Source organism: Dromaius novaehollandiae, chromosome 1 (genome assembly GCF_036370855.1).
Source record: "Dromaius novaehollandiae isolate bDroNov1 chromosome 1, bDroNov1.hap1, whole genome shotgun sequence".
Taxonomy (NCBI): Eukaryota; Metazoa; Chordata; class Aves; order Casuariiformes; family Dromaiidae; genus Dromaius; species Dromaius novaehollandiae.
The window spans coordinates 103,484,034-103,503,864 of NC_088098.1; the positions used below are offsets into that span (position 1 = coordinate 103,484,034).

Here is a 19,831-nt window from a genome sequence, read left to right on the forward strand (position 1 = left end):
GCTGCCGCCCCGCGCAAAGATGGCGGCGCTGCCGCGGCGCGGAGGGGGTGTGCTGTAGAGGCTGCCGGGAGCTGTAGTTCCCGCGGCGGCGCGGTCCCACGTGGCTGGCGTCGGGGGGGCCCGCGGCGGCGCGGCGCGGCGAGGCGCGGCCCGGGAGCGCCCGCGCAAGGCCGGGTCGCGGCTGGCCCTGTGGGGTGGCCGTGGTGGGCTGTGGGCCCCAGGCAGGCACCGAGGCCCTCTGGAGGGTCGTGCTGCAGCCCACAGGTGGGCCGTGGGCTGGAGGTGGCCGGGGCGCTGCACCCTCTCAGCAGGTGTGCCCGGGCATCGCTGCGTGGCCTTCTCAGTACCGCGGCCACGTGCACAGCCCTCTGTGTAGCCCCACGGTGCTTTTACTGGGATAAGCCCTGCTGGGAGACTGCCTCTTTATTTTAGTTATTTATTTATTTTTTAAAACTTACTGAAATAAAGGTACCGGCACGGGGGACCTGGCAGAGAGATGGTGATCAGGACAGTGGTTTTCCCTGAGTGAGGTTATCCATTGTGTAGCAGCTGTGCTGACATCTGTGACTGCCCCAAATGCAGGAAACTTGATTGCATTATTTACAGTAGTAGGAAACCGTGTGCTGAAAGAAAGAACCAAAAAAGAGATGCCCAAAGAAGAGTAGAGCACACATTTATGATACTTCCTCTAAAGAGTCTCTTAGCTTTAACCATTTTCAGTGCAGGAATTTCCTGAGCTGTATGTGGTTGCTGTGCATCTAGCAGCCCTCAGTGGATTTGGGAGCTTTTTGGAACTTCCCTGGACACCTGAATTCAGCAAAAACTACTTCCTCCAAAGTGTAAGTAAAAAGCTCCCTCTATCTCTGCTTGAGGGGAAGATTGGGGGAAGAACATCTCAACTGGAGAGCATGGAGGTGGGTTTTACCACAGAGGAGGTCTGGGGAGAGTGGTTTTATCCGCTGTCTTTACTAGCACTCATTGCCGGGTACTTCTGGGCTTTCTGACCAAAGAGTGAAGTTTGCCTTCTCTACTCGGTGCATGTTAGTTGGCCTACAAGAGCTGCAGTGATGTACCTAAAAGCAAGAAACCCTCATCTTTTGCTGCTGCCAAGTCCTGACTCAATTTGATCACTTGAGATTAAGTCTTGACTTTTATAGTGTAAAAGTTTAGGTTGATTTGTGTAAACATACCTGCAGCTTCAGGAAGGTGGACTTTAAGGAGAGAGGAAAAAAGAAGTGATAGAACCGAGAATTGGTGATATCAGCACTGCAGGAGCCATCAATGTAACATGTAGGACATTCTCTTTCCAAAATGGTTTCAAAGAATGCAGTTAATGTTTGGGTCAGCTCAGCCATATGTAGCCAGGCTTCAGGAGACAGGCTCATTAACACAGTGCTGGATGTAATAACCATACTGATAAGCAGCCAAATAAGGTAGGTAAGAGGAGCAAGGGCTATGCAGACACTATCTTAACAAAAATCCAGACTATTTAATCAATGTTTCCTCCCTAGTTGAGTGTGGGATGGACCATCCTGCTTCCTGGGGTCCGAGTATTCAAATGTGAACACCAGACTTCCATCTTTCCTAGCCCAGATCCATATTATTGGATTTTGGACTCTAGGAGGAGGCTCTGCGGTGGCTCAGTAATAGGAGGGAGCCACATTTACATTAAGTTTGCCCCTGAATGTAGCAGGAAGGCTGAAGGATTAGCCACACAAACCACCAACTAAATTTGTCATAAAGGCCTCTTGTGTGAGACTGAATGGATTCAATAGGTATCCTTAGGTTTCGATGGAGAAAGTTACCAGAAAATGGGCCAAGGAGAAAAAATGTGCTGAGAAAGAGAGTATGAGAATTTCCTGAAAACTGTTAAGTTCTGGAGACTGGTAGTTGTGTTGAATCTGCAAAAACTGATAACTTAGGGTACCAAGTATCTACTGAATCTGTGCAAGGCCACAAATAAATGCTAGCGTCAACAGTGGGCTGTGTTATTAGAGGGCTAGGGTTTCTGTATGCAGACAAAGACTAAAGGGTTATATATGCATCTGTTGAAATAAATGAGTTTGAGGGACTTTCCAAACACCTACCTAAAAGCTGCTAATGTGTCAGCGCAACCCACTAAGTATACAGCTGGGGTTGGTCACTCAACTGTTGCTCCAGCTGGGTAACTGAGTGAACTATGTGAGTAAGTGAATGTGTTGTGGGTAGTTATCTGCTATTAGTAGTAACAGCTTCCTACAGCAAAAATCTGGAGTATTCTTGCCTCGTATTTTCATCCTAAGATCATGTTGCATGGCCAGAGAATTTTTCAGCAAATCGGGGGATGAATCCCTTCTTTCCAACTTCTGCTAGAATCCTTCAGTCTTCCTTTTGCTTTCTACACAGGATGTAGTTTCTTCATCTTCTACTGTTGCTTCTATAGTTGCAGTAGTAATAGGTCCAAAACTGGCGGCTGGTCTGAAGACTTTGCCAAAAGTACGAACCTTAAGGTAGCATAAAGCAAAAATGGTTGATATACTTAATATATATGCTTGCCTCCAATGGTCTCACTCAGCCCTACCTTTTTCTACAAATCTGATCCACCCATTATTTCTAGCATTAGTTTCTGTCTTGCTCTTGAAGTTCCAGACTAGATTTTCCTGCTCTTTCCCTGCTCAACAAATAGACATCAGTGTGCTGTTCCAACACTGTTTCTGGTTGTTTCTCACAGCTCCCCGCTAGTCCGTTTACACAGCTGGCAGAACTGTAGTAGTATGCTCAGTAGCAAAGGTTATTTCGGGTGCTTTCTCTGAGGCAAAGAGTAGGAGTGGTAGTCAGCATAAATGTTTAATAGGCCCTGAGAGCTAGACTTTAAGATGAAGCTGCTTTTGAACTTGCATTTACAGCCTCTGCTCTCCCAGGCTTTGTGTAATGAAAGCACCCCAGGCCACTGGTGTGGTTTTGGAATGTGCTGTAGTTTCCCCCAAGCATCTTGGATGGCTCTAAGCTTCGAACTCCTTGACTCTCACTTCAAACACACCCTTGCCTCACCTTCTCTACCTGCTTAATATCCTGCAGATCCAGAGCTCTGTGAAGGAGCATCTGGCTCTGATCTTTGATACCCTCCATCAAACACTGTCCTTCCCTCATGTTTTTTCCTGCCAAATCAAGCACAAACACCCACAAACTGGCTTTAATCATGTTCCATCTGCCTGGAGTGGAAAATCACTTGGCTGCAAGTCTGGTGTTCTCGCTTTACATAGTCAACATAGGTTAGAGGAAGGGTGCTTGGGAAAGAGTTTGGTTCTCTAAGGTGGTTATAAGACTGAGCTAAAGAAAGTGTTTTACTTTCTAGATCTTGAGTTTCTCCCAAAGCTATAGTCTAGCTTTTCTGCTAGTTGCTACTGTCTGCTTGTGAAGGCATGCTGGTGGGCTTTTCCTCCCTTAATCTATCCTTTTGTGCTAAACACACAAAGGAAGTCCTAAATTTTCTGAACTCAATGGTGATTTTTTTTTCTCAAGTCCCATTCTGTTCTCTCAAAGTGCTTTTGAGATGGCACAGTATTACCAGGCTCCATAGCTCACTTGTTGAGACAAATTCCATCGCTGCCAACTCTTACCTCTTTCTGAGTGTGGGCTTTTCAATCTACCTTCCTCTTCCCTCCTGTGTTATGCTGTAAGAGGATCTTTGAGCCTCAGCATATGGGCCATGTACCTTTAAAAGATTGTTTCATTACTAGATTGGAACTGGCTGTATTATATGCTAGTTTATGCTGTATTTTGCAAGTGGTTAGCATGCAGGTGTTGAACAAAGCAGAGTTTTGTTTAATGCCTGGGACTCTGACTATACGGAATATTGACTAGGACAATATGCTGAGTGAAGGATGGCTGCCCTACCTGCACTCAAGTTCTTCAGAAATATGGAGAACTAGGAAAGTTTAGGTGCAGATTTAAAAAAAAAAAATAAAAAAGTGATAGCAAGAAGGGAAATATCCAGGCACTGTACATAAAGCTTCCAGTAGTTGTGAAGTAGCCAGTCTGTGACTCTTCATAAAGTTTTCATACTTGATCATCTGTGGGGCAAGGCTGGTGTGGAGGGTAGTCTCAAAGCCCAGCTGTGTGAGGGAGGAAGGAAGCTATACAGGCTGCTGAGGTTCAAAACTTGGCTGGCATTAGTAAGGCTTCTTGGGGATGAGCCCAGTCCTTCCCATAAGAAGCTGCATTGTCTCTGGAGAGTCAAGACCATTTCTGTCTATAAACTACTCATGGAGCCTCTCTTTCCTTTGGGCTGTGAGATTTTTGTCCTGTAACACTCATCCCTGTGGAGTTGTTGGACTGTGGCTTGTTGGTTCAGGAAAGTGGCCACATCTGAAGTACCTGGCTTGGGGTATTTGGTATTGAATATTCAGTTACTTTAAGCAAAGGAGGCTAATTATGAGACTGTTACAGTGACAAGAGTGCTACATGAGAAGTGTTTTTAAGAGTACTAGAATGACACGCAGAAAGAGGTAGCGTCATGAACTAGCACTAGAAAATCGGTCTTACAGTTCTGCAGAGCCTGCAGAATTACTGGGCTAGGGGAAAACAAGTCCAGGAGGACCCAGAGCTAACTCCTGATGAAGCCCCATCTGAGCCTGCCTAGTGAAGGAAATCATCCAGGTGAGTGTGAGGGTTTGAAGATGGGCAGAGCTCTGGCAGTGGAAGCAGTGGAGGATCCAATTAAAAATGGAGCAAGCCACCTGCAGCTCAAGCCTGAAGTCCAAGTTCAAGGATATGCGTGTGCTGTGGGAACAACACAAAGCAGCTGTATCTGTTGTTTGAGAAAAGATGCAAGAACTGCAGTGGTTTCATTCTTTGAGGAATTTGTATGTGCTAGGGGATGCCTGTGCTCATGACAGCAGTGACTGCGTTACGAAGAATTCTTCATAACAGCGACATAGTATAGCAGCCCTCAAAAAGAGGGGGGATGCCTTTTTAGTGTAAGTTGGGATTTGTAAGTACACATACAAATGTGGAGTCAGGAATAATATTCAAGCTTATTTCTATTGCCAAAGAGAGAACAGGTAAAATCTACCATTCTTTGAAGAGAACAGAGAACTTAGGACTTTGTTTAGCACAAAAGGATGAATTAAGGGAGAAAGAGCCACCAATACCCCTGCATGAACACCAGTGTGGAAAAGGTACAGATTTGTAATGGTGGACTATGGGGGGACTGGTAGATTCAGAAAGTATCAGGTCCTTAGCCTCATCAAGAGGATGTGTTCAGGACTGTAGCCATTTGCTTCTGCAGCTGAACCATAGGCACCAACACAAGCTGAAACTGGATGTATTTCTATAAAAAAGGTCTTGGCCGTAGGCCATGCCCGCAAAGACTTTTTAAAATCTGTTTGAGAGGCCATATTAACTGAAACTAACATAAATCACTTGCTGCCACTGTCAGTGGGAAGCTGGCAAACACCTTCCTGCAAATAGAATATCTGTTTCTTTAGCTACAATTGTATAACTTGCAAATTGAATGCAAACCTGAGAAAGATTTAGTAGTTACAGGCATACTCTCTAGTGCCTTTGACAAAAATGCAGTGGAACAAAGTCCCAGGCTAGATTGTGTATATGTCAATTGGGGAAAACAAAACAAAAAAACGAACCCTGTTGGTTCTCAAATGAAATGCAGACTTTTATTGCTAGTGGTTTGCTGAGGATGAGGCACTGCAAGATGTAATTAAGGCTCTAGTAGAAAATGATTTGCACAGCTTATTCTGTCCCTGTTTCAGTTTAAAGCGATTTAGATACCACTTCTTAGAGGCACGAAGAAAACTGATCCTTGAAGTGTTACAGGAAAATAGTTTAAAGATGCAGAAAGTCATTTAGAGTCTGAAGGCACCATGAGACATCTCTGCCTCTGTCAGTAGTCGGAAATAAAGCGATGTTAAATGGAAGAGTGTATTCTGGTGGAAAACACTGACCCTCTAGAGCAAAGTTAACTTTGGTTTACACTGGCTTGATGAAGGAGCCCTATGCTGCCATTTTCATAGCCCTTTGGTATCTTTATTGGAAGATGCTATAGCATTATAAGGGATCAGGACTCTCATCTACTAACAATGAATTTGATATACATGACAGCAAGACCTGTCAGTGTGCCGCAGTTTAGCTGGCACAAGCAGTTAAGTACAAGTTTAGCTGTATCACAGTTAGCCCCATTGCCTATACCTCGCGTGCTGGTGGAAAGTGATGTTGGAATTGGTGGAAAACGATGTCAGAAGAGCACCAGGAAGGAGGCAGTGCCAGTCTATTACGCTTTCAGCACTGCTCAGTTGCAGGAGATGTCTGTGTTAGCAGAAGCAGATATCATAAGCTGTGGGGGTTTGCTAAGGTAAGTAAACAGAAAAAGGTGAACAAAAACTTAGTTTGATTTTTGGCATCTGGGATTGGCAGTGTTTCACAAATGATGTATGTGCATAGCAACAGTAAGAAATAATTACTGACCAGCTGTGCTCTGTGGTGGTTTTACAGTCATGTGAAGTGGTTGTTGTAGATGGTGTGTGCTGTGGAGAAATATTCATATGTTCCAAATCCCAGAGGGCAGGAGGAGAAAGTGCAAATTGCTGCCTTTTACTGGGAAGGTCTCAGGTGACAGCTATGGCAGGTTGAGGTGGCTGTACTGCAGAAAGACAGGCAGCTAGAACTAACAGACTTTCTGCTAAGTAACCATGACACGGGTTTTTCAGAGGACATGGATGAGAGCACAGGATGTCTGAGACAACAGAACATTTATTAGAGTAGACAGCTTGTATATAGTTGACATTGTCCACTCTATGGGTGTAGCTAAGCTTGATTTCCCAGGGAAGCTCTAGGGACCTGTATGTATTTTGCAGGAGGTGCCAGCTGTGAGAAGTTCACGCTGAACAGCCCTGCTCAGCCAGCCCTCAGAGTGAATAATGCAAAGCTCTTCAGGTTCTTGGCCCAGAGTAATTCCCGAACAATGTGGAGTATGGGAACTCTTACATACTAATTAAATTGAAAACAAATGACATGTTCTTGTATAAAGTACTGAGTGTTCAGAGGGCTCTAGTTCCTTCTAAGTTCCTGAACAGCACAGCACTTGTCATTACCAGTGTCACTTGTTTCAGCTACTTTGTTTCTTGAAGACCATCACTAGAGAATTCCTAGATATTTGTGATCTCATAGTGCTTAATTCATTTAAGTTGTTGAATCATAGAAGCATTGAGCTGTAATTTGAGTAGTTTTGTTTTCAGTACTTTGGTGGTTGTGAGTAGTTTTGTTGTAGATTTTGTTAGTAATTTTGTTTGCAGAGCTGCAAAAATTGTGGTTGTGTGTATCTTAACATTGCTTGAATGTAATAGAATTTTCTTTTGCTAATAAACCTAGGCATTAAGTTTCTAATTTAGGGATGGAATAAAATGAGTTGTGTTGTGATTTCTAATCATGGGAGAACTCTTCTAATGTGCATGCACGTTTAGTGTTTGTCTTATAAAAATGGTTTCTTAACAATGCCCATTGCAGCTAATTTGTAACTACACAGTGTAAACGTTGATTTCCAAAGTTTTTTTAATAGATCCCCATGCTGCTTAATTATGACTTAGTGACCCTAGTTTTCTAATGGTGATTAGTTTAGTTTCATCAAACTTTGCAAGAGCCAGGTCTCAAGTGGCAGTAAGATGGACAACTTCTTGTTTCATATCTAATGGGATAGCAAGGTCTCCTTAGTATTGTTAGTTCATGTCTTCCCGAGGTAGGATCTTTCTTAGCAGTGATACCACTCTTGGTTGGACATCTAGAATGTTCTTTCTGGTTCATCTAAAGCTTGTGTTAAAAGTAGAGAGGAGCAAATTCAGATAAGTGCTTCCTTGGGGTTTAAGGAATCCTCCCCTGCACTGAGCCTTTTGCTTGTGCTAGGCTTTTTTCAGGTCTGCCACACCTTTTGGTCTATGAACCAGCTGGACTCTTAAATACCAGCATCTATATGAGTTGATGGGAGAGAGAGCATCCTGCTTTCTGAGAACATTTTGCCATGAGGAAGGTCTTGGCTAGCCTAATCCCTACTGCAGTTCCACTGGCTCCAACACTGTTATATCAGAGCCCAGCCCTGCTTTTAGAGGGTGAGTCCACCCTGCAATTTTACATCTACATTACACTTAAATGACTAGCACGTTGGCTGTAAAGTCAGTGTCACATATTTTACTCTGATATTCTTATGGAACAGATGGTTAGAGAGCAGTTCAGGGACTTGGACCCTTTGAATGAGTTGTCACCAACAGGAAAGAGGAGATGGTTGTGGAAAAGGTTGGCCAGTCTTTTTTCCATATTTGCCAAAAAGAAAAGGTGAGGTACATAGAGGAGAGAGATTGGGAAAGGATAAGGAAATGACAAAGTTCATGGGAGACACCAGAGATTCCAGAGGCTCTCAAGGCCTTTACAGACCGTCGGCTATATTCCTTATTATCCTTGTGGGCTGAAGATTAATCACCGATTTGTATCGGGCACCACGCTAGCAGATTGAATGCATGTGCTCAGAGTACCTGCTACACTGCCCATGCTACAAAAATAGTTGTATTTTACTTGTAAGGTAAATGCTACAGTTTGTAAAGGGTAAGTAATTACCATTATTGAAGATCTGAGGAGTAGGAGGTGCATGCATCTAGAAAAAAGATTTGAAACAGTTGGCACAGAGTTCAAGAGGTTGCTCGTACTCCTCGACAGCAGCGTGGAACAGCTTTTCTCCATGCATGTAACGGGACTGGAAAGAAGCTCCTTGGGCTAGGGATTCAAGCCCTTGGAACATGTGCTGCAAGCAGCTGTGTTGTGCTGTTTACCCCACAAGATGAAAAGCATTTGGCTTGTTTAATCCTCTTGCAAGACAAAAGCCTGAGCCTGACAGCATTGGTGATTACTGAAATTCATTGAGAAGATTTGAAGAAAAGGAGGAAGTCCAGGGAAAAGTGCTAATTAAAGTAAAGGGCATAAAACATTAAAGGTAAAAAGTGATCTTGAATATATTTAGGTGGGAAATTTGAAAAAGGCTTTCACCCATCGGAGAGGTGAAGTTCTGGAAGAGACTTCCAAAAGCAGTAATTAGGATTGGTTGTCATATTCCCTCCTGTCAGTATAGGGCTGAATGTATACTAAAAGAGATGCTGAGACAGTCTTGGTGATGATAGGGCATAGCTCAAAAGGAGACCCCCACCAGTCCCAAATAAGCAGTAAAACTTTTCTTCTTGTCAAATTGGATATCACTGAAAACTCAGAGAAAACAGGGCTGAAAGATACATTGGCATGCTGTCTAGTCCATCCCCCAGCCCAACAGGATGATTAGTTATATTTCTGTCACTCTTGACAAATGTTTGCCCAACCTATTCTTAAAGATGTGCAGTTTGGAGACCCACAGCCTGCCCAGGCAATTTATTCCAATGCTTTATTATTCTCACTGGTAGGGAATTTTTCATTCCTTTTAGGCCTGCTTCCATGATAAGCCCAAATCCCTTCTCTGGTGTTGGCATTGTAGTTCCAATTAGCTAGTCCTACCCCAGTCTACATTTAAATAGCTGATTTTTACTAAGTAATTATTTTGTTAATTTTACTAAGTAATTTAACTTCTTTTTTTTTTTAACATCTTACTTTGCAGATTTTCTCAAATAGTCAAAGTTGCTTTGAATTCTAATTCTGTTTTCTAGCGTATTTGCAGCCCCTGCCAGCAGGATGCCTTCTAAAAATTTAATAAACTCGGTCTCTGTTCCCTCATTCTTGTCATTAATGAAAATACTGAATAATAGAAGTTCTGGGAGAGTTCTCTTCAAAAATCTACCTTGATGCATCTCTCTGGTTTGCTGGTGAACCAGTGATAACAACTTTTTTTCCCCTCCCCTAGCCAACTCTGTCAAGAACAGTTTACTTTCATAGACTGTGAAATGTTCCAAGTTTTAAAATCTTCTATGAAAAAAAGAGACTTGGGGAGAGACTGGGCGAGTACAGAATACTTCTAGCAGCATATCCAAAATTTACTTGGATCATAGAAGGCCCATGCTCTAACTGTAAAATCCATAAACATTTAAAGAGAGAAGATCTACTCAAGAAAATTCTTTAGAGGGTTTATGGCACCCTGTCAGACAGCTGTCAGGCCAAGATGTCTGGCCTTAAAGCTGGAGTGTTACAAAAATAGACCCAGTAGATTGCTGGAAAAAAAACATGTCTTTAAGTCTTTTGGAACAGATATGACCTCTATAGAAAGCTGGGTAATTCCTTAAAGGTTTTAATTTGTTGGAAAAAAAAGTTCTGAAGATTTACTTCTATCTTGACTCTTGAGTGATGTAGTGATCTCAAATACTGATGGTACGCTGATACCAGGGGGACTGATCTGCATGTTGCGAAGTACTTCTGAGGGTACTTGACGACTCAAATGACCAACAGGAGTACATGAATTTATCAGGGCAATGATGCATTGTACCTTGAAGATTGAAGCCCACCCCTAACTTTTTGATATTACAAAGAGCTCTCTGCAGAAGGCAGATTATTCCATATGGTTGTGCTGCCATTCAGAGAGACCTGTACAGGTGGAGAAATGACCCAACGGGAATCTCAGAGTTCAACAAAGGGAAATGCCAAGTCCTGCACTGGGAAGGAATTAGCCCTATGCACCAGGGGCTGGAGAGCAGCTTGGCAGAAAAGGCTCTGGGGGTCCTGTTTGAACAACAAGTTGACCATGTGCCAGTAGTGCACCCTTGCAGCAAAGAAGGACAACAGCCTCCTGGGCTGCATTAAGAAGAGCATGGCCAGCAGGTTGAGGGAGGTGAGGAGGTGATCCTTCCCCTCTACTCAGCACTGGCGAGGCCATATCCCCAGTGCTGGGCTCCACAGTGTAAAGGAGATTAGAATGTACTGGAGCAGTCTAATGAAGGGCCACAAAGGTAGTTAATGAATTGAAGCGTCTGACATATAAAGAAAGGCTGAGAAATCTAGGATTTAGTCTGGAGAAGAGAAAGCTCAAGCTGATCTTATCAATGTGTATAAATACCTGATGGGAGAAGATTAAAGATGATGATGCCAGACTCCTCTCAATGGTGCCCAGTGACAGGATGAGAGGCAATGGGCATACACTGAAGTATGGGAAATTCTGTTTAAACATGAGGAAAAACATTTTTACTGTGAAGATGGTCAAACACTGGAACAGGTTGCCCAGACAGATTTTGGAGTCTCCATCTTTGAAGACAGGCAGTGCCCAACAGGACATGGTGCTGTGCAGCCTGCTGTAGCTGACCCTGCTTTGAGCAGGGGGGTTGGACTAGATCTCCAGAGATGTCTTCCAGCCTCAATGGTTCTGTGATTCTGTCCTTGTCCTGAATAAATTTTTACATGTTCCTCTGAAGCATCTGTGTGTGGCACTATCAGAAACAGGACACTGACCTGAGTTCCAAGTTGTTCAGCAGTTCAGAGGAAGAATTCTCATGAAGACATAAGGGAATGAGAGAAAGGTGTCTGCTCCCTGTCTCTCTCACCTTTAGCAGAGGCTCCTATACAGGTGCAAACTGTTGCCAAGTTAGCATTTTACACATAACTAACCCTGCAAAGGCAAAAGGGAGTAGTGAAGAAAGCCCTGTGTGATATAAGTGTAGACCTTTCTATGTTCGTGGGTCTGAATGTGAGGTGCTGCACACAGTTAAAAATGCTCACACTCAGATATGGGCATTATCCTGTCCATATTATTACCATTAATGTCTGTTTTCTATTGCAGGCATAGATGGGTATGTAAATCATTCCCCTTCTGACCTAATGATGAGGAAATTGCATTCTCCTTGCTGTCCTGTGAGATGGTACAGCCGAAGCTGGTACCCCAAGCTGCAGGCCTGAGCAGAAGGTAAGCCATTAGTTTTAAAAGACTTTTCTGAAAAACAGTGGACAGGGAGCTCGTGAGCTGCTGCCAGGAAGAGCTATGGAAACAGCTGGCAGCATGGCCTTATGAGAGAGAAGAGGCAGACTCAGATTTCTGTATAGGGAAACTGCCTGTCTTTGTGTGTTTCTTCAGCATTTAGGGAAACAGGACTTTAACAAAATACAGAGACTGTATATCAAGAAATGCTCCGCTGATGTTTCTCCACACGGAAACAACCCAGAGGAGTCTCAAAAGCCAAGCATTGAGCAATAGCATATTGGATTTTTCTGTATAGATACATTAATGGTTTCCCAGTATTTTTCTCAGCTTCTCAGGTAGAGCTTTTCCTGTTTTATTTATTTTTTACTTCAGCATCCTTTTTTTCCTAAGTTGTATGTCTTTGCATGCACTGCAGAGATGTATCTGTGAATACAGTAAGTCCCATAGGCCCCTGACATGTAGTTAAATGCTGCTTTCTGAAGGCATCTGTGGGATCCCAAGAATAAATTATTCTTTTGTTTGTGAGTAGGTGAGAGACCATTAGGTATTGCTCAAATGTAGAATCCCTCTCTTACTTTGCTGTGTATAATCTGGAGCTCTACTTGTGCTTAGACTTCAGGCTGTTCTGTGACAGTTGCTTGTGTTACCATGTAACAGGCTTTATTTACAGGATAGGAAGGAGCAAATGTAAGGCAAACGCTAAGTGACATTGTGATGTGTCGCTAAAGTCTGGTCAGTATTTCCATGCTACTTCTCTATTTCACAAAGCTCTATTGGTCCAACCTTGCTATACCGATGTCAGATGATTCTGGATTGGTTTTGAGGGCTGGTCTGTTACTTGGATGTAACCTGGTGCTGTGTGAGGGAAGGCAGCAAAAGATGGCATTATCATTGCATCTGGCTCCTGTACAAGTTCTTGGAATGACCTGTTGTCAGCAGCTGGCCTGCCTAACCAGATGGTTTGAACTGGAGTCATAAAGTGCTACTGTGATGCCGGTGCAAGACAGTGGAGAGGTGGAGAGGTGTCCATCTCTCAAGTGCCACCTTTTGTGGAGCTTACTTGGCTTTTTATGAGGGTTCTTTCAATAGAAGCAGAGATAATGTGACAACAGCTGCTTGCCACAGTGCCACTTAGATGGTATAGCATCCTCTCTCTGACAGCGTTGTTCCCTGAGCTCTCTGCATCCCAGCTCTGCCACCCTCCCAGCACCCTGCAGTAAAAAAATGGCCTGCTGGTCTGGGATGTGTCTTACTGAGTGTTCTGACTTCCAGGAGCTTCTCCTGTTATCCTAGATAATATCCTAGATCTGAGACTCCGGGAAGAAGGAAGAACTTCTTCCCAGAACAGCATTTCTCAGCAGCACTAGTTTCAAGCAAGCACTTTTCAGATGAACTGGTATCCTTCAGTGAGCCAGCAGTGCCTTAAATGTGCTCCTTTCAGGGTCATGTGCTTTGTACGTTAATCCCTGCTGCCTTGAAAGAAGAGATGTCTGTATTTACAGGTTTAGCTAGACAGTGTTGTCATATCCATGTAGAGTGGCATTCACTGAAACAGTGTGCCAGACTCCCTTTTTCGTGAAGCTCTAGGGTGTCTCTGATCTATTCCTTTACTCTGCCCTCCTTGAGTGGGAGGAGTATTGTATTGCTTAAGTGCTAGCCTTGGGCAAGATGTGGTATGTGATTTCTCTCACCAGCTCTGGGGTTAAGCGTCAGCATCGGGGTACTTTGCCTTGCTCTCCACTCCTGTTCTCCTTTTCCTCTCAGGAAGCAGAGAGAAAATGCTGCCCCTGTCGTTAGCCCATATCCATTCAGGACACGGGGCTTTTGCTGCTGTCTCCAACAGAAATGGAAGCAGCCCCTGCTGCTGAAGTGTCTTCAACTGCAGCCCTGCTGAGGTGCCCCTCTGCTGCTGGAGTGTAAATCCCCAGTAGCTCTTTTAACTACCCTTCTCGCACTACTTGAAAAATAACTTTCTCTTGTCATTAACTCTGATCTATAGCCACATTAATGTGTGAAAACACTGGGTGTGAAAATAGTGTACTAACTGCTACTTAATATAATATTACCACAGTAATGTCTCTAAAAATATCTTGTCCACTTGATTGCTTTCGTTGTGAACTAGAGATAATGTACCACTTACAGCTGATGATTAAAATTCATAAAGCTTTGGTTCTTAATTACAGCAACTTGCAATCAAAGTGAAATGTCAAATCCTGAATGTTGTTTATCTGTATACAAATTCACAAAAACAAGAAAATATAAGGACAGTCTACACAAAGCTGAGCTGCTTTGGTTTAAGGTTAAGTAAAATAAATATCCATGTGAGTATTTATTGAGACAGGCTGGAATCCATCAACATGAGATCTTTGACATGGCAGAACCAAGAATATGCGTAAGCTGAAACAAGGCAAAAAAATTGGAAAATACTTTAATGATGAAGATGTGAATTTGAAAGCAAACTGTTGTGGGTGGATAGAAGTAACTAACTTATGTGCTAAGAATGGAAATTTTATAACTCAAGCTCAAGGTTAAACCTAAGAGACATCCAAAGATGGAGTCACCTGGAAATGCAGAGAGGGATTCCTGCTGCCTTGGAGGATTACCATGGTCATTGGAAGGAGAGGATAGCATCCTTGGCTTCAGACATTAAAATGACTTAACTATAATCACACTCTTGGTGGATGGTGACGCTGTAGAACAAAGTTACATTCTTTCAGGCACATTTAGCTGTGCATTTCCTGAGCTATTGTATTTCAACTTTTTTCAAATTAACACTAAGCTCTGAGGGTTTACAGTGCTCTGGAGTGTATCTTACCCTAAATTTACTAACACATACTCACAGCTCTAACTCCATGTCAACATAAGTGGTTTTTTTATTTTTTTTTTTTTGGTCTGGTATGTAAGAATGTAAGATACATGTGTAGCTAAGTGTGGAAACCACAGTTCTATTCCATTTATAGTTCTACTAGCCTTCTTCATTTGTTATATCTGTCCTGTGCCCAGTCTGTAAAAATCTAAGACAGAGGGAGCCAATTTCTCATCTCATCAGTATGAGAAAATAGCATTAGAACAATAGGATCACTTCCTTACTAAATCTGAGTACCTCCATTTCTCCTGATCAAATGTCACTTTGAAGGAGATCTGGCCCATAGTTCGGAAACTTCTTTAGAAAAGCTAAGGTTTTTTTCGCATGATATTCCCACTCTCTACACATTGATTATTTTTCATATCATTTTTGCCATTCATTGCATAAATGAGAAAACAAACCTTGATAATGACATTCATTCTCCTGAGCTTTTCAAACCATCTCTCCCTTCAGATGATATTCTTCCTGCCATTCTTGCTTATATCTGCAGTGATGCTGCTGAGGAAAGTGCTCGTTTTAATGCTGATCAGAACTGATCCAGTATACCCAAATATTCTTCCCATAGCAGTTTGTCTTGTAGACATTTGCTCTCTGTTTGCCACTGTTCCAGCTACACTGGTGAACTTATTTGAAACAGGAAAACCATCTCCTACGCTGAGCGCATCATACAGCTCTGTTTCACTATGACTTGTCCTGGCACAGCATCTGTCCTGCTGGCTGTTGTGGCTCATGACTATTTTGTAGCTGTCTGTTGCATATTGTGAACAGGGCAGCTTGTCTGCAGCGAGAAGATTTCCATGGCTGTGTGGCTTGGTGAATTCCTTGGTATGCACCCTCCTAGTGTCAGTCTTAGCCATCAGGGAGTCCAAACAGCTTGGCACTTCTGATATGTCCTGCTGCTCCTGGAGCTCTCCTGCTCGGACTGCTACCTCAGCAAAAGCTGCTCTTCACGTGGATCATGCTTCCATTGGACTGAATGTTCACTGTGGTCTTCTATACCTATTTCAAGAGTGCCATCGTGAACATATGTTCAGCCACAAGTAGAAAGAAGCCTTTGAGCAATGTCAAACCAAAGTAATTTACCTTTCCTGTCTGCTTCTGCCCCTTCATGACTTCAGAATAGCCCCTTGCATGAGGCATGGTATGAACTTTCTGGAATGTTAGCTCAGTGTACCAGCTTGTCTTCAAAACATCTCATGCTGAGTCCTGCTCTACTCTTTTGTCTGTTTAGTACCTGATCCCCTGTTTCAGTGCATGGGGTTTATGTGGTATGGTCTACAGGCTGGGCCAGATATCACAAAGGAAGATTCTTGCACTGAAAAAATATTGTCTCATTCCTCCTCTTGATATCCCACCCAGGCAACTAGGAGGAAATTCAAGGCAAAGGTCCTGTTCATCTTTGTGATGCAGAAAATGTGGTGCCTCAGATCCGAAACAAAGGTTTTGCAACATATTACTTCCTGCAAAATTTGTAAGACAGTTACCCATCCTTTTTAGTATCAAGTGCATCAAGATTTATGTCAAATGACCTGCAGCTTTCTTACTGCATCTGTATCTACCTCAACTAGTCTGCTTCCAGAGTCTGAACAAATTCATTTACAGGTAGCTTGGATATCTCTCCCCTCCACTGCAGTGTGCACTGTGGAGGTATTCTGTTCTGCTAGTGCTTACTTTTCATTCCCACTTTCAGGGCTTTTCATAGCCCCTGGTAGGTTTAAGTGTTTCTGTTGGGATTTTGCAGCTGCAGTGAGTGTGTGAAAGGAGATGCATTTAGCTGAGCTAAATGCAGTGCAGCGTAGCAGGCAGAATGTGGCACAGTGGTGCAGAGAGACGTAACCGGGAGCTGCCTCGGATGGGGGAGAATCCAGGATTTTCTAAGCAGCTTGAGCCCACTGAGGAACACGTCCTCAGAGACACTGTCTGACAGCTATCCCACTCGCATGATACACCACATGTCAAGGAATGCAATGTGAACGCAGTGGGCCAAGCTTGCATTTTGCCTGTTGCCTCTTCACACTTCCAGAATGCTGTAAAAAGGCCCGAGTGTAGAGGGGAAGCCAGCCCCTTGCAGTCATGCTTTGTGCCACTGGAAATCCATCAGGCTTTAGCTGCCATGTGCTGCAGGTGGTTTGGGGAAGGAAGGCTCCCTTTTCCCTCTCATGTTAGCCTTTTATTCTGTGTAACAGGTTCAGGGGTTGTGATGACAGTTTTGCACCTAGGGGTAAGATGGTTAATTAAGATTGGGCACCTGTTGTTCCCTTGTCCTCTCTGGCTGGAGATGGATCTCCTTTAAATACTGTATTTATTACCTACTCCGTGAGCAAGAAATCAGACTGTGCAAAGGAGGTGAGGAGGTACAACATGTAAAAAAACATGTCCTCCCACTCTCCCTTTTCTGCAAGATAGGCTATGTTTGACTTCACACTTGAGGAAGCAGCTGAGAAATTCTTCAGATGTTTAAACATTTCAAGCAGTTTGGATGTGTAAATGTCCTAGATCTTTAAAATTTCACAGAAGTACTTGAGTTACAAAGTGGACCACAAAATATTTGTGGAAACACCCTTAGCCTCTCTTACTGACACCAGAAAGAATAATGGGGTGAGGGAGGTGAGGCAGGAATTTTAGGGCAACTTGGAAGGAAACGGGTGATGATACATTTCAAAAATAGTTTCTTATCCTTGGAAAGGACATACTACACCTGTCTTCTTGGGTTTTCCTTGTTTCAGAGAATATTTCATGTCTGTGAAAATTTGCCATTTCAGTTTAATGGCATTTATGTTTCAAGTGATGCTTACCTTCTCAGAGCTGTGCTTACGGGTGACCTGGGGTTGGGGCCTGGGCTAGCAGAAGGTCACTAGGGAATTCAAAAGGGAAAACGGCTGCTGCTGGTAACTGAAGATTTAGTGAGAGGAAAATACATAGTACAGAATATGTAGTACTGCTTCTCAGTGATTGTCTCAGCTTCAGTTTCTCATTCAGCAGCACAGACATGAGTGATTTTTGTTTCACTCTGCAGCGAATACGGTGTTGGTGAAAGGTCCTGGCCTGACAACCCTGGAAACTGAGCCCTGTGTAAACCCTCAACATAGAGAGCAGAAGATTCTAGCTGCAAGCTGTTCTTCTCATCCTGTTTCAATGATGGAAGAGGAAATGGAGTTTATACAAAACCTAGCCCAACCCCCAGAAACATCTTGCTTTGTTTATGTTTCAAGCTAAGCCTGCAGCTCCTGCTATTTGGAAGAGCTATCCAGACATTTCTCCATCTGACTGACTTTACATCTATTCTTTGATCTCATCAAGAAATCTGGCTTTTAGCTCCTGCGTGTGATGTTCCACTTTTCTCTCTCTCTCTGCTCTCCAGTGTTTGAAAGATCCATGTATAACATGATTATGCAACCATGCAAATGGACACAGTTCTCTTTATTTACTGCAAACCATGCTTCAGGTCTCCCTTTATGAAAATAAAATCAGCAGTGAGAGACATGCTGCAGAATGTAAAAAGAAGGGAGTTTTATATGGCTGTGGTTGAACGTTTGAAGGTGGTATTAGAGACAGAAGCAGACTATTTAAAGTAAACCAGTGAGCCACCATCTATCCACAGGAACCAGCATCAGTTAATATACTCAGACAATTGTGCTCTGAATCCTTTCTCTGTGAGAAATGGCAGATACTCACATTCCTGGTTGTTTTCCTCAGCTGGAAGCCTCCCTTGCCCCCTGCTCCAGCTGCAGGGAAATTAGTGGAGCTGCTCTCCCAGAAGGCTAATTTGCACCCTCCTAATGTAAACATACAGTTGTGTTCTTCACTTTACACCCAGGCGGGAGGGCCTTTGGGAGGCAGTTAACAGCACTGCTGCTGGACATGGCATTCAGTATAGGTGCTTATGGCACTGGGGAACCTGGGTGAGGGCAGTTCTCGCCCTGCTCTGGGACGGCCCAGCCTCTCAAATGATTCGCATTGCCTGTAGTAGTAGTAGTGAGCAGATCTCTTACATGGGCAATGTTTTGAAGGTCTGCTTTCTCCCAAATTACAGTCTTTCCACCCCACCACAGAAATAGTATGTATTATGCTAAAGTACTAGGGGAGTCTTAAACTGGGATGTGATAGAGAAAAATAGAATATGACTATATTAGCCATTTTTTCAGTTCTGTTCTATTTTCATTCCTTCTATTGCTTTCAGGGTTAAAAAAAAAAGGGGGGGGGGAGGGCACAAAGCTTCTAATGCTTGGTTAATGGCTCAGGGTGGATCTGCTGTTCCTTGTTATCCTTGGAAGTGAAGATGTCCCTCTCCACCATGCTAGGAGTGAGACCTGTTCAGTTCCTGTGGCCTTTGTCCTCACAATGTGTAAGCCCCTTGCTAATTATTCATGGTCCTTATCCTGCAGCAGGGGTGGTTCACCCTTGTTTTGCTGAGAGCAAGGTACAGGGCAGACAGGCCTGTCACTGGTGTGGGCTGTAAGCTTGGGTCTCTCTTCCTCAGGCAACCTCTTCCTCACTGCCTTACAGTGGTGCTGCATACACAGCTTGCATAGTTAGAGGGATGCATTATCCCTCTCTGAGCCTTTTCAGAAGAGCTGTGTTGTTCCATCTCACTGCCACTGAAGAGGGCTTATTTCTCTTTTCTAGCAAGTTCATTCAATTCCCCTTATTGGTAAACCAGGGCTCTGATTATTTCACAGATTTGAGTAGCAGTTTTCAGCTATTGTATTTGAAAAAGCCCCTAGAGGTCTCATGTGGCAAGGCTGTGTGAGAAGAGATGCTAGTCCTTGGCCTAAAGGAATCACAAGATGCACATGAGGCAAGCCAGCAGGATGAGGTGTGGGGCAAGAAGGCAAAAATCAGTGGGATTCCTCGCTGACCAGGACACTGCCTGCTCCTGTCCTGGGGCAAGCTACCGTTTACACTGCATATGATGGAAGTACTGGACTGTAACCGGAGGATGCAGAGAAGGTGGTGGCTTGGCAAGATTTGACCAGGAGCAAACGTCTGAGACAAAGCTCATGCCGAAAAACTCGGCAATGAAGCTGATGTTCCTGGAGAGGCAAACTGTCCTGTTCCCATGCACCGCTGTATGCAGCTGGGCTCGCTGGGGCAGTCTGTGCTGC

The 19,831-nt window shown here is 43.7% G+C and overlaps 1 long non-coding RNA gene across 1 annotated transcript; it reads left to right on the forward strand.

Moving 5' to 3' along the window:
- The first annotated feature begins 81 nt into the window (after nucleotides 1-81).
- LOC112979274 (uncharacterized) lies at nucleotides 82-18,131 on the forward strand. Its single transcript, XR_003258139.2, has 3 exons — nucleotides 82-839; nucleotides 11,723-11,845; nucleotides 17,743-18,131. It is a non-coding gene; the product is annotated as an uncharacterized LOC112979274 (long non-coding RNA).
- Nucleotides 18,132-19,831: the final 1,700 nt, after the last annotated feature.